General features: G+C 38.6%; 1 long non-coding RNA gene and 1 pseudogene across 1 annotated transcript; both read left to right on the top strand.

The window, feature by feature from the left end:
* The first annotated feature begins 3,693 nt into the window (after positions 1-3,693).
* On the top strand, positions 3,694-4,225 carry LOC113777538. Its single transcript, XR_003469196.1, has 3 exons — positions 3,694-3,866; positions 3,938-3,996; positions 4,095-4,225. It is a non-coding gene; the product is annotated as an uncharacterized LOC113777538 (long non-coding RNA).
* Positions 4,226-5,405: 1,180 nt separating this feature from the next.
* LOC113777089 lies at positions 5,406-6,102 on the top strand (annotated as a pseudogene).
* Positions 6,103-11,784: the final 5,682 nt, after the last annotated feature.

The raw sequence follows: 11,784 nt of genomic DNA, 5'->3' as shown, positions 1-11,784 counted from the left end.
AAGAGTTCGAAGTTTGAAGAGGCCCTGCACCTGCCACCGTGGTTGTTGTCCTCTTTAGGATCTACCATCGAAACTGGGCACCTCTCGATCTCAGCACTGCCTACCAGCTCCTGCTTCTTCAAGCTTTCTCTAATAATCTTGGCCTGAATACTAGTGTTCCCCATAGCAGTCGCACCCCAGTTCACGTGTTGAGTATCCCTACTGATTTGCATAACCATAATTGAACCAACCTGCTGCTATTCATCATCCATCAATTTGCCCTTGGCTTTTGGGTCTTGACATGGCGGCTCAGCGGCCGTAATTTGTTCAATTATGGAGTCCTGTGTTGTTGCCTATGTGATAGCATTATTAGTTCCACCATCCAACCCCTTCTCCTGCCCTTCATGCTTTTGAGATTTTGGTCCATAGACCTGATTGATAGACTTCCAACGGTGCTCCTCCCCCGCTGTGGTTCCAAATCCAGATTCTTTCTAAAGCACTCCCCTTAGAGTGCCCAAGCTTCTCACAAAACCCACAAAAGCAAGGCCAATTTTCATACTTGACTTGCTACCACTGGCCCAGCTCCTCATCCCCTATCCATATACGATTGATGGGGGGCTTCGCAACATCTAGCTCAATGAGCAGATGCACGACTGATTGGCTTTTTAGCGAAGTCGTGGCTGAATCAACTTGCAAAGGATGCCCGAACAATGACCCCACATTGGCGCAATTGAGATCTCTTTGTTTATGTTGAAATTGAGTGTCCACTTGGATATTGTTATAGGAGAATTCTGAATAAACCATATTTTATGCACAAATAGGCGCGTATAAGCCTCCTCAAGCATTGGGCGAACAAGAACATGGTTGTGGTCTAGCAATCCGACGGAACATGAGCCTTTCAGCCCAAGGAGACAAAAAATTTCCTAATTATTTCCATTGATGGTCTGCTGTAAAGGAAGCGACCCACTAGGACATTCTTATACGACAGAGACAACAGTATCATATCCTATTTAGAGATCACAAATGCAGGTTCACTCTGATGCAACCCCAAAGAACTAATATCCGATGACAGTGCTGGAGCTCTTTCTCCTGCCACCACCATCGCGAATGATTTCCCCGCTGGTTGATGAGGACCACCAACGGAGGAATCTGACGAGCAAATGGCCGCCATGAAGAAACCACAAACCTAACGACACCCTAGTAGGTCCAAAAGCAAAATTTTTCATGACAAGATGAAGCAATCTATCCTGGGTTCCCTAATTAATGCTAAGGATACTAATAGATACATGAGATTTATTTGCATTAGCAGATACAAAAATCCTTTTTACCTTTTGAACACATCACATGATTTATATGTCAAAGCTTAGACTAGGTGTAGACAAGTGCTTACTTTAATCAATTTGTAATGGACTATCCTATTGTTTATTTTTCTTATGGATCATGCTTGCATGTTGAATGTTGGATATTTAAAAAGGGTTAAATGCAGAAAACCCCCATAAACTTTCATAGCCGTTGCACAATACACCCCAAAATATGTTTATAGGCACTTTACACCCTAAGAAAATGACCGTTCACACATTTCATAGTGAAATAAAGCATGTAGCTTGCACTTTCTATTCCTTGAATTTGCTGACAGAATTGCCCTCTTTCCAACGACTATAAATGTCTCCACCTATAGGGGTGTCAACGAATCGAGCTGCTCGCGAATAGTTCGCGAGCAATTCGAGCAAAAGATCGGCTCGAGTTCGATAAAATCGAGCTCGAGTCGAGCTCGAACTATTCGAATATTTCAACGAATCGAATTCGAGCCTAGAAATGCTATGTTCGATAGGTTCGCGAGCTTTTCGAGCTTAAGGTATATTTAAATATATATAATTTTATATTTGTAAAATTACTTAGATATATATAGTTGTAAGCTTAATTACATGTTTTACCTATTAAAATTTAAAATATAATTGGGGTATTCTTGTCTTTCCAGATAATTCCTAAAAAAAAATAAAATTCACATATCAAAGTATCAAACTCTAATTAGGTCAAGCCGTCGAGAGCTTCAATTCAATCTCTGTCCAAAAACGCCGTCTTCTTTCTTCTTCCTCACCTCAGTGCACGGCTGTCCCTAATTACCTATTCCTTAATCCCCATTCCTCACCTCAATCCCTAATTCCAATTTCAAATCAAACCCATTTGGGTTGCTAGCTCCAGCCGTTTCATTTTGTTGTTGCTACTCCACCCATTTGGATTGTGCAGTCGGTGCAGGCGTGCGGCGACCGGGAGCTTGGAATCCTTGGATCTTGAAGCAGGTGCAGTCGTGCTGCTCGTGCAGCAGGTAAAATGTTATCCTTAAGTAATTTGGCTGGTCCCAGCTTCGTCGCAACCTCGTCATTTTCATTTTATAAGGTTTGGCTTAAATTCTGTGATCTCTGGAGTATGATTCACTGAATAAATCTTAGCAAAATAGGCGCATAACTAGGGTTCATAATCTGTACGCTTCCAGCAAAAGATATTTACTAAATTAGAGTAGCAATGGTTTTCTTTTACTAAATTAGCAGTAGCAACACGCCCGGAAATGGTTTTCTGCTGCAAAACAGTAGCAATGAAGGCGATTACGACACAAATACTGGTAGTAGTTGGAAAAAAAAAAGAAGAAAGAAAAAGAAAACCACTGACAGTTTTGCTTCCTGTTTGCGAAGGGAAGAGCTCGAGCTTTAAATGTTTTTGCGAGCTCTAAATTTAAATGTTTTTGTCAGCTTTGCTTTGTCTCTTCTATTGTCTAGTTAGATTTGCTTCTTTACTACTTCACCCTGGAGGCTCAGAGTTAGTAAAGACTCTGCATCCAGAATGGGAAACCTGGTAGAAGTCAACAGATGGTAACGAAGGGAAAAGTTTTGAATTTCCCATACTTCTATATAATCAGCAATTGATATGATTCCTTTAAACCTCTGTTTAAACTTGTTCAAAGTTTTGGGAAGGTTGTCCTGTTCTTTTGTAGTTTATGTGAAAACGGTTGAGTGCGCGAGTGTGTTTGTGACTGGCAGTATTCTGAGATAAAAGTAACAGCGAATTTAAGACTATTGCCATGACAGAGTGTAGGAAAAACTTTGTTCTCTTTTCCTGGGTATTGAGAATTAATGGAGGTCCAGTAAAATGGGATGGTATCCGTAATATTTTAACCCAATCACATGTTTTAGATTATTCAAACTTTTGCTAAAGTGAGAGTTCGGATTCCACAACCAATTTTTACTTCATACTTCCATCAGTTCTTTCTTTAATACATTTCTTGAAGAAATTTATTCGTTGTTAAAAGGCTTCTATTAACTGATATAAAAGGAAAAATCATTCAATTAGCTTTTAATCTCTGGTCATTGAAGTTAGTTTTAGTTCGTTCTAGTTTTTATTCTCAATCTTTATTAACTCTTGGAAGAAAAAGAAAAGCAACCAACTTAAAATTATCTATGACTGGTGCAATGTCTGCTATAGTTCTTTTTTAACCCTCTTGATTATTTTCAGGTTTGTTAAGTATAATTTTTTTTATCTTCATTATTAAATTTCCTTGTATTATAGGAATTCGCTGTATTAGTTAAAAATGTTCAACTACTGGGATGAACTCGCTATGGAATTCGTTGTACTAGTTAGAATTAGCTCTTTTTTCTCATCTAAGTGCAGCTTTTGATTCGAAAATCAGCTAAAATTTCTTTTATTTTCAGGTCAGCCCATAACCGCACTTGAATCTTATTCCAATCGAGTCATGTCAGGGGCAGATTCCTCTAATGCAAGGAACAAGAGTAATTGACTCTTATAGAGCCTCACTAGCTCCTGAAACTGTAGAAATGCTTATGTGTGCCGGAGATTGGTGCCGAAACATTCATGGAGTGAAAAAAAAGATAAAAGTAAGTTTATTTCAAATTCATGTTATTGAAACAAAATTAGTTTATTACTTATTGTTATTATTATTTTGCAGAAATTGAAGGCAGCAAAAGAGATTCTACTTCCCATAAAATGAATGTGATAATTGGAAAGGTACATTATTTGTGTTTAACACTTCGATTCCTCTTCAAATATCTTGTTTTAGATTTTACCACTACTATTTTATTACTTAAATTATTATTTTTTTATAGGGCCTGCAGTTGAAATTGGAAAGTTGGAAAGGATTATCGTGGAATGGACAAGAAGTTCCTGTTTTACTGCTTTAATTGCAAAATTTGTTTCACTTTTTTAAGTATGATTATTTCTTGACAATTGACATTGCCTGTTGAAGACATTCTCTTGAATGTTGAGTTGTTGACACTTTGTCTTTCTTGTTTCTATTTGTGTGACTTGGTGGATGTTGGTTGTATGACTTATCTTTGAATTTGGATGCTGGTTTTGATGTTAAAATATGTATGGATGCATTTGGATATTGGTTGACAACTTGGCATTAGGCTGCTAAATTTTTGACAGTTTGATGCTTTGGCTTTAAATTGATATTTAAAGCTGGCTTGTCTTAGATTCTCAATCATATGGATGAGTTTGGACTTTGGACAGTGCTGTTCAGTGATTTGGTTCAGATAAAAGGCTGAATGAAGGACAAATTCTGCTTAAGGATATTGCAAACTGACTTATTTGTGTTCTGTGTCCAGGCATTAGATGTATGATTTTAGCCTTAACATGTAACAAATATCAAGGCTAAAAAGGAATCAGATGAATATGATTTTGTCTTACTAACAAGATACCTCTGCTGTCCCTCTTTGTGCTACTTGAAATATTGATTACTAGAGTAGATAGTTTGAACGACATATTTTAACAATAACAGCTTGTGCAGTTACTTGGTGTATAAAAAAGTCCTGCTCCAAGATTCAGTCAAACACATTTTAAAATATCTGTGTTAGTTATTAACGTTTTTGTGTTCTTTACCCCTTTCATTGTATTGCAAAATGTCGTTGATATAGGAGTATCTTTCTGTAGATCATTTGGTTCAGCATTCAGCAGGCTTTAAACGAGCACAATTTTAATGGACCTTCGAGCTCGAGCTCGAGCTCGACCGCAATTCGAGCAATTTCGAACACGAGCTCGACCACAATTCGAGCAATTTCGAACATGAGCTCGACCGTTCGAACTCGAGCTGACCGCTCGAACTAGAGCTCGATCGCAATTCGAGCAATTTCGAACACGAGCTCGATCCTCACGAATTCCTTACGAATCGAATTCGAGCATGTAAAATTAATATTCGTCGATCTCGAGCTCGATCTCGAGCCTCAAGCACTTTGTCGAACTCGAACTCGATCAAATTAATATTCGAGCTCGATTCGATTCGTTGACACCCCTATCCACCTACCATCATTTCTCACAATTTTTCCCCTTGAAGATTGGTCGCTAGTTATCATTTTGCAAAGACCAAAAGCAATCCAATCCACCATCAACGCCGGTTCCACCACTCCTCCCCCTCATCCATGGAAGAAAAAGAGAAAAAGAAGAACAAGAAACCAAAACACCAGCACCCAAATGATCAATCCTCCAAATCCACCACCTCATCAGACCTTGCATTCAAGCCTTAGCTCTGAAGTTAAAGGGCTTCGGTTTGGTGGTCAGTTTATTGTTAAATCCTTCACAATCCGTCGCGCTAGGCCTCTTGAATTCTTGCGCCTCCTCTCACTTCCACCGACACTCAACCTCAACCACCACCAAAACCAAGAAAAGACAAACGGGAAGCCTCCTTTTCCTTCAACTACCACTTTCTTGTCGACAAATTTCACGATCTTGGCTCACCATGCATGGCACACTCTGACGTTTGGCCTGGGGACAAAGACGTCTAAAGTGTTTGTTTCTGTATTCGAGTCTGAGAATATGAAGGCTGCTGTGGACCGAGTTTGGCCGCCAGAAATCCCACTTGGGGAAGTAAACAAGAAGCTTATAAGGGGTCAGACCGGATGCGAAATGGCTAGATTTAAATTCAGGAAAGGTGCCATTACATTTTATGTTTATGCAGTGAAGAGAATTGGGAACATGGGTTTTTCATTTGCGGATGATCTGAGGACAATACTGCAATCTGTGGTTGCACTTAATGATTTCTTGGATCATACCACTATGCTTGCCTTGCCTAATCAGAGAAGCATCAATTATTCACCTCTTGTTGCCATGGTTCACTAGGCATGTTTCTCTCCATGGTCTTTTCTTTTTCTGTTCCTCTGAAGACTACCTTCATTTGTTGTCTTTCTTATTCTTCTTGTTCTTCTTGTTTTCCTGCTTTTATTGGAAAAATAGTAGTTTTATTTCTTCGGGGTGGGCGGGAATTGATTAAGTTTTTAGGGGATTTTAGTTTTCTGTATCTTTCTTAATTGTAAACTAGCAGAATAAATTGCAGGTTTTAGAGGTGAACTATAGACTTTGTAGTTGTTTTTCCTTTTCTTGTGGGCTAGAAGAATTTTAGTACTTCTGAACCTGCCATATCCAAAAACAATGTTCATAAGTCCACGTTCCTGCTAAGAGATGCATGATTAGACCTACATAAATTGCGAGTGGATCAGTTTCTTCAGATTTCAACAAATTCACTTCTTTTGAATTTTTCCATTCGAGCAATCTCATGAGATCAATGCCAATCTTTTGCAAAAGAAAATGAAAAAGAACTGCCAATTAAGTTGGTGACCAAAGCTAATGAATGATGTGCAGTCTATACTATAGTACGCTAGTTGTTGTGTAGTCTCAAGTACTTGGAATTTAATCGACCTGATTAAGGCTTTGCATATTACCTGATTTGCTGAGTTTCTATAAATATTCCACATTGATTTAGATTTTTCAAACTGTTATTTTCCCACTTCTAGTCACCCTCTACAGTGATTCCGCTTTGCTTCTTCCTCGGTCGCAAGAAAAAAGCAAAAAAAATTGGCAAACTCAAGAATTTTGGCAGTGAAACTAATGTTCAGACTTTCTCTTTGCCTTGTACTTCCCCTCGACATAATGGGTTTGATTGGGACGAAAGGTGCTTTTGTCCATGCAGTTATTATCCGAGGATAAAGTTGTCATTTGCGTGATAAAGTAAACAGTGTGTAAAGATCCATTACTTTTCAGTGGAGCTTAGGTGCAAAGTGCCTATAAACATATTACGGCTATGAAAGTTCATGGGATTTTCTGCATTTAACCCTATTTAAAAATTGAGCAATTTTTATGGAAATTGACTGATAAGTGTTTGCTTTATATGATTTTTAGTGTGTTTATTATTTAGTTTTGGAATGTTTTTAAGGTTTTTATGGATGAATTTTGCTCTTTCAAACTACTATTTTTATGCGCTCCATTTTATAACCAAAACTTGCATTTGAACAATTTAATGTGCAAAATTTGTTACATTTGTAGGTTTTAGTGATTATTGATCAATTTGGATTGAGAAGAATTCTAGTGACATATATGATGTGATTCAGAGATGGATTGAAAAGGATTAAATGAACAAGAGCAATTTTGTGACGGCCCACCTCCCCCTAGGGCGTACCCCAGGGTTCGGCGGGTCGCCTGCCCAGCTCTCGCCGGGACTCACTCACTCACTACGATCCTCAAATAGTTTACAATATAAATCTCAAAAATTACATCAAATTCTTCAATAATTACATAAACGAGTATATCAAGTTATACAAACCACGAGTACCAGAAGTACCCTAGAAAAGCTGATAACTCTAACCACCATGACAAATATATACAACTTACTAGTCCACTTATAACAAGTACAAGTTCAACTTATCTAAACACCTTCCCGAGCGATCCCCGCGTCGGCCCCCTGCTAAGGAAAACAAATAGAATGGGGTAAGCTATATGCTTAGTGAGTAACCAGGGGTAAAAATGTAGTTTTTACATGTCAATATTTGACCAGTAAGAGCAAAGCAAAAGCAGAAAAGTAACACTACATAGTAAGGATACAGGTGGCTCCCAAGCCAACTCTTTTGTCGAGTTTGATCACTGGTTGATCCTTAAGATCCTGAGCTACACAGCTCACTTCTCTTGCCCAAGTCACGAGCAATAAATGCTCTAAAATATTTTTCAAGAAATAAATACTCTAGCTGCAAATATTCACAAGCCATGAATGCTCTATAACAAATCATAAAAATCATATTTCACAGGTATGAATAGCAATTAATGGGGTTTAGATCGAGTGCGATAAAGTACACCCTCGCCTAAGTGCCCATTCATAGTAAACTCATTTTTTGTATTGAGTTACACAGAAATCCTGATCACTCACCTAAAGAGCAAGTATAACGAGAGAAAGTACGGAAATGAATTCAAGTCGCTAGCTAGTGGGCCCCACCGGCTCCGTCTAGCCCGCCTTCGCCTGTAACAGAAGGTTGAGCCATATCATCACACAAACAACTACTAAAGGACGCAAATTAAACAAAACGGCAAAATCGGCACATGCACGCGTGCGGAAACGGCAACGGAAACGGCCAGATTTGGCACCAAAAACCGTTTTCATCAAAAGTTAGGCTGGGAATGTCGGATCAAAGTGGGTGAGACACCACTTCGAAGCTATGAGGAAGGGCTACCATTCTCATGAAGACACCTTAATCTAGATCTGAATGGAAGCAGGTCGAAATTATGGAAAACAGTACCAGAAATTTACGTGTTCGGGTGACGAACAGGGTTTGTTTGCTGGACCATAACTCACAGCTCACAAATCCAAATCAAGAAATTCCAAAGGCGTTGGAAAGCTAGGACATAAGGCTATAACGTTCACGTTTGGATCAAAAGCTGAATCAATACAGAGAATGGAGAAAAATGGGTCCAAACATTCCTGTCAGAACTGTCCAAATTCGAAGGCAGTTCTGACAACCGATCTTGTTTTGGTCACAACTGGAGCTACGGGACTCGGATTTGGATGAACTTTATACCGTTTCGAAGCTGAAACCAAGATCTATATTTCTTATGAAGGGGTCAACACCCAGATCATACGTTATCAAAACAGACAAAACAGGGCAGAAGCTAAATGCAGAACGTACGTAAATTCGAGGGTACAAAACAGGTGCGAGTGTTTTGGCTATAACTCGGGCTACCTTAGTCCAAATCAAGTGATTCCAAAACCATATGAAAGCTAAGAAACAGGGTTACATTTCATCAGAAGGCCTCAACAACCAATTCGGAAACATTCCTGACCAAAACAACCAATTACGGAAGCAATTCTCCAATTCGGGTAAAACCAGGACAGCAATAGGAATTTCAACTTTTCTCATTCTACACTACTCCGATTGACCTGAAATTTTGTAGGCACCTCTAAAATGTCATTTCCTACAACTTTCATGTTTTAAGCCAAGGCCAATTCAGCCTCTAACTAGGAGTTATAAAACCGGACAGAATGTAGCTTCATGAACCCTAGGTTTTTCCATTTTCTTCCAAAACAGAAATTACTTGCAATCTTCCACTTTTTCTACCTTCTAGATGCCTTATATACCATTTCCAATCATCATACAAAGCCACAACATATGAATCATATTAAATCAGAAAATTCATGATTAAATAGAAAATGTCATCAATCTTCACCATAAGTCATGAAATCATCCAAAAAATCACTTGTTCAACTACCACACCTACTAATTTCATCTCATAACCAACAAGGAAACAATTTCTTAACCACTTACCTTACAAACACTAGATACTGTGAGAACCCGTAATTTGCATTTTCTAGGTTTCGCATTTTTCATGACTTGTTTTCTGCACTTTCTGTATCCGGAAAATTTTCTAGATAATTTTTTTGAGTAAATATAGTTTTTAGATGATTTTTCTAGTATCGAATAGATTTTGAGAAATTAAGAGCGTATACCGGACGTGGGACCCACTAGTGTGAGAAGTTCGGAAAAATTCGGCCAATAAGGTTAAGTTTCGGATACTGTGAAAATTTTATCGGGTGTTAAGAGATAAGTAGTGTGTGTGAAGTGATTGATGTGAGAGAGAAAAGAAAGATAAGAGGGCATTAAATGAGTGTGACAAGTGTCACTCTACCATTGGGTTTGACTTAAGAAACACTATTCATCCTTTTGACTATTTTTGACTAAGTGTTAAATACTTCAAAAAATCACAAAAAACTCACCATTTATTCCTCCTTCTTGGCCGAATTTCTTGTTCAAGAAAAGAACAAAATCCTTCAACTTTCTACCTCATAATCTTGCTCAATCTTCAACTTCAACCGGTTAAATTTGAATTTGAAGTGTCTGCAGAATTTAAGGGCATTTGGAGTAGTGTAGAGTGAGTTATGCCGTTTTTACTGTTGCTGTTCTGGGTGAACAGAATGTGCGAACTGTGATAGTAATTGCCTGTTTGGACTGGAATTGGTTTGGATTTTGAAGTTGGTGTCTTCTGAGGAAATGTAGCTGGATGTCTTAGCTAACTTATGCCTTTGGAATTTCGGCATTTGGACCTGTGTTGGCTGAGATAGACGTATTACAGTTTTGTGTGATTTGGGAACCTGCAATTACGATTCTGGTTTGGTATTCTGCATATTTGACCTAGTTGTGCTAGGATTTGGACTGAGTGACCTTCTACATTGATGTTGGCTATTGTAGAAAATCCAATCATTTTGAAGAGAATTGTTGGAAAAGAGGAGGGAGATGTCTGTGCTGTGGGAGCGCCGAGCATCGAATTGCTCATTGCCCGAGTAAAGCGCGTGAAAAGAAAGGAACCCAGCAACCAACCAAGACCGACCCTGGACCGTCAAGTGGAAAAGGGACTGGAATGAAGAATCTCGTTTCTTTCGACTCTGAAGACGAAGAAGGTACAGGCCATTGTTTACTTGAAATTTGAAAGGTAAAATTTCGAGGGCGAAATTCTTTTAAGGGGGAGAGAGTGTGAGAACCCGTAATTTGCATTTTCTAGGTTTCGCATTTTTCATGACTTGTTTTCTGCACTTTCTGTATCCGGAAAATTTTCTAGATAATTTTTTTGAGTAAATATAGTTTTTAGATGATTTTTCTAGTATCGAATAGATTTTGAGAAATTAAGAGCGTATACCGGACGTGGGACCCACTAGTGTGAGAAGTTCGGAAAAATTCGGCCAATAAGGTTAAGTTTCGGATACTGTGAAAATTTTATCGGGTGTTAAGAGATAAGTAGTGTGTGTGAAGTGATTGATGTGAGAGAGAAAAGAAAGATAAGAGGGCATTAAATGAGTGTGACAAGTGTCACTCTACCATTGGGTTTGACTTAAGAAACACTATTCATCCTTTTGACTATTTTTGACTAAGTGTTAAATACTTCAAAAAATCACAAAAAACTCACCATTTATTCCTCCTTCTTGGCCGAATTTCTTGTTCAAGAAAAGAACAAAATCCTTCAACTTTCTACCTCATAATCTTGCTCAATCTTCAACTTCAACCGGTTAAATTTGAATTTGAAGTGTCTGCAGAATTTAAGGGCATTTGGAGTAGTGTAGAGTGAGTTATGCCGTTTTTACTGTTGCTGTTCTGGGTGAACAGAATGTGCGAACTGTGATAGTAATTGCCTGTTTGGACTGGAATTGGTTTGGATTTTGAAGTTGGTGTCTTCTGAGGAAATGTAGCTGGATGTCTTAGCTAACTTATGCCTTTGGAATTTCGGCATTTGGACCTGTGTTGGCTGAGATAGACGTATTACAGTTTTGTGTGATTTGGGAACCTGCAATTACGATTCTGGTTTGGTATTCTGCATATTTGACCTAGTTGTGCTAGGATTTGGACTGAGTGACCTTCTACATTGATGTTGGCTATTGTAGAAAATCCAATCATTTTGAAGAGAATTGTTGGAAAAGAGGAGGGAGATGTCTGTGCTGTGGGAGCGCCGAGCATCGAATTGCTCATTGCCCGAGTAAAGCGCGTGAAAAGAAAG

This window comes from Coffea eugenioides, chromosome 7 (assembly GCF_003713205.1).
Source record: "Coffea eugenioides isolate CCC68of chromosome 7, Ceug_1.0, whole genome shotgun sequence".
NCBI classification, from domain to species: domain Eukaryota; kingdom Viridiplantae; phylum Streptophyta; class Magnoliopsida; order Gentianales; family Rubiaceae; genus Coffea; species Coffea eugenioides.
This window is presented reverse-complemented; position numbering and strand designations above follow the sequence as displayed.